This window comes from Solanum dulcamara, chromosome 1, assembly GCF_947179165.1.
Source record: "Solanum dulcamara chromosome 1, daSolDulc1.2, whole genome shotgun sequence".
NCBI lineage: Eukaryota > Viridiplantae > Streptophyta > Magnoliopsida > Solanales > Solanaceae > Solanum > Solanum dulcamara.
In genome coordinates, this window is record NC_077237.1 from 75,849,782 (window position 1) to 75,853,283 (window position 3,502).

General features: G+C 33.7%; 1 long non-coding RNA gene across 1 annotated transcript; it reads right to left on the bottom strand.

Moving 5' to 3' along the window:
* Positions 1 to 205: 205 nt before the first annotated feature.
* LOC129902155 (uncharacterized) lies at positions 206 to 3,119 on the bottom strand. The gene is made up of 2 exons (XR_008770056.1): positions 951 to 3,119; positions 206 to 878 (listed from the first exon to the last, which is right to left on the bottom strand). It is a non-coding gene; the product is annotated as an uncharacterized LOC129902155 (long non-coding RNA).
* Between the last annotated feature and the right edge of the window lie 383 nt (positions 3,120 to 3,502).

Consider the following 3,502-nt stretch of genomic DNA (forward strand, 5'->3'; position numbering starts at 1 on the left):
ATTGATATGTCCTAAGCGTGAATGCCATAAATTATTTAACTTGAGTAAGTAGGAAAAAACTTGAACTTTATTATTATAAACAACCATTATATTCAGTTTGAAAAGGCCCTCAGTAAGGTCGCATTTTCCTAAATACATTTCATTCTTACTAACTACTACTTTGTCTGAAAACAGAACGCACTTGAATCCATTCTTGATTAGAAGCTCAGAAGAAACCAATTTCTTTCTTATTTCTGGAACATGAAAAACTTTGTTCAGAGTCACCACCTTGCCAGAGGTCATTTTCAGGAATAGTCTACCATATCCTTCCACCTTTGTTGTTGCAAAATTTTCCATATAGATAGTCTCATCAGGTGCAGCAGAGGAATAAGTAGCGAAGGCTTCTTGGACAGCGCAAACATATGACGTGGCTCCAGAATCAAGCCACCATTCTTTAGGATTTCCTACTAGGTTACATTCAGTCAGCATTGCATATAAGTCTTCAACATCCCCATTTGTATTAACCATGTTAGATTGACCTCTTTTCTTTTCCTTCTTGGGAGCACGACATTCCACATCTTTATGTCCAATTTTTCACAATTGTGGCAGTCTTCTTTGAACTTCTTTTTACTAGGATAGTTCTTCGATCCAGAAGGTTTCTTCCTTTTTTTTTGATTTAGTTGGACCATCCTCAACTATATTTGCTCCCATAATTGTTGAGTTTTCTTTAGCCTTCTTCTCAACAGCCTTGTTGTCTTCCTCGATCCTTAGGCGAACAATAAAGTCTTTAAGAGTCATCTCCTTTCACTTGTGCTTCAAATAATTTTTGAAGTCTTTCCATAAAGGAGACAGTTTCTCAATCAATGCTGCTACTTGAAATGTCTCGTTTATAATCATATCTATAATGGATAATTTAAAATAAATTACACATTCAATAATTTTAACAATCAAACTATTGAATTTGATCATACCTTCTACTAGGAGATCATGAATAATGACTTGTAGTTCTTGGACTTGAGAAATGACAGTCTTAATATCAACCATCTTATCATCCAAAAATTTTACAGTCATAAACTTCTTCAAGCCTGCATCTTCAGTTTTGTATTTCTTCTCAAGAGCATACAAACATTGAAGACGTTATATAAGTCATCTTCCAATCCATTGAGTATGTAGTTCTTGCAAAGGAAATCAGAATGTTTCCATGCCTCAGTCACATTAAACTTTTCATTTTTAGAAGTTCCTTCCTCTAACAAAAGAACATCTTCATTGATAAAACATTGTAGACTAAGGGTAGTTAGATAAATGAACATCTTTTGCTGCCACCGTTTGAAGTCAATACTGATGAACTTTTCAGGTTTTTCTGCAGTAATCATTGCTGTAGAAACTGGTGTTCGACTAATTGAAAGCATTGTGTTTGCTTCAAACCTGGACACGTTTGTATCTCCCATTTTGTTTGAAAAAATAAAAGTAATATTAAATAACAGAATGACCAAATAAGATTTTTTGTTCAACTCGATGAAGTTTTTATATTTTTCGAACAGAGAAAAACAAAAACTTAATTAACTTGATGAATATTTTATTTTGTTCGAACCAAGTTAATCACTGCAGTAGAAAGTCTTTCAATTATAGTCTTCAGCCCTTAAACAGAATATAAGATGAAACAGAAATATACAAATTATTTCTAGTTTAACGATGAAGTTTTTATATTCTTTCAATCGTTAACCGAATGAACCTTGAACACTGATGAAGGTTTTATATTCTTCAAATCAGTATTAGATTCAGACAGAACAGAAAATCCAAAAGGTTTTAATCTCCAGAACCCTCAAATACAGAAAAAATTGTAAATTCCTTAAGCTTGTTTGTAATATGGGTTCAAACCAGAAACAATAAAAATGAAAAGTAAAACAATATCCGAGTCTATAGAATTCACTGTGCATCTACCCGAGGTTATGGATTATTTCCTCCCAGGATAAAACAGATAAAACATTAAAGAAGTAGCGGTACCTCAAACTTCAATAATTTCAGCGAAATGAGAAAGGAGCAACATAATCACACAAAGACACAACTTTATTTGTAAGAAAATATATGCAGAAGAGGGAGAACAACTAGAGATGCACCACATTTAAATGAGTATAAAAAATAAAATCAAGCGACCCATAAACTTAAACCATATCGTAATCTATGATTTAAACTTAAGCAAGAACAACTATATTGAATAAAGCAGAAACTAAGCTAAACTCGAAATAACAACAAAAGAGAGTAGAGGCTTAAATACGAATCAAGAAACTTAAACATGATAGCAACAGGAACGACATAAAGAACTCATTTTTGACTTAAAAAATTGATAAACTACTGGAATAAAAATCACTAAGGAAAAGAACTAAAATTGAATTCAATCTTTAGCACATAACGTATTTATAGGCAAAACAAGAATAGATATAACTAGAACAAATCAAGAATAGAAAGACGTTTACCTTTCCCGGAGCAGCGGATTGAGAAATCGAGTTGGCTGGAGACGATTCCACCACCAAAAATGGACTCCGACGAAACTTTGATGAAGTTCTTATGAACAAAAAGAGTGAGATTTTTGGGCCTAAACCTTCATGGATTTAATTTGCCAGAAATATTGTTCTCTTCCCAAAATCCTCAACTTCAATCCGCGCCCCTCAACAGTGAATGAGAGTATATATATATATAGGGATTCAAAACCCTTGAAAATTGATTCCCAAAACGATGTGGAAGAAATAAATTTCTTTAGAAATTCTTGGAGATAAGGCTCCAACTAGAGATTTGTAACAGATTTTCGAAAGGATTTTGAAGATACAAATTGGGGAATTGAGGAGACGAAGGCACGTGGTTCTTCACAAAGATTCTTGTACTTCTCCTCGTGCTTGGCATGCAATGTAGTACGGGATTGGAAGAGTATGGTGAGATGTGGTGTCATTTGATGAAGGGATTGGAGTTCTGGGAGGTCATTTGGTGGTTGTTGTTGTTGCGTTCTGATATGGAGAAGAAGAGACGCACATGGTCTTTGTTCTTGGAGAATTAGGGACGCGTGGTAGGGACGGGAAAGAAAAGAAAGAGCCCGTGAGGTGAGGAATAGAGGGATTGGGTTGGGTCAGAGGGAAATTGGGCCTGATTTTGAGTTTGGGTTTGGACCAATTTTGGTCTTGAAGTCCAATTAGATTCAAAGTATCAAGGGACCAGCTCCCTTAAGTGTTTTTCACCAATAATTTGAAGAGGAAATTTTCAAAACAGTAATATTTTAGTATTTAATAAGACTCTCTAGCTACATTTCAATATTTATTGAAAATAAAAATATTTTAAGTTGCTATTTCTCCTGATTTTGTATTTTTTAAAAAAAAAAAAGAATATAACTAATAAATAACAAATTGGAGAAAAATATGGGGAGAGTATCTTTCAACTATGGTAATATTTTCCTGAAAATATTCATTTAGTTACGTTTCCTTTTAGGAGAGCAAAACAGGCGACTCAATTCTCTATTTTCTCTCTTCCTCCATTA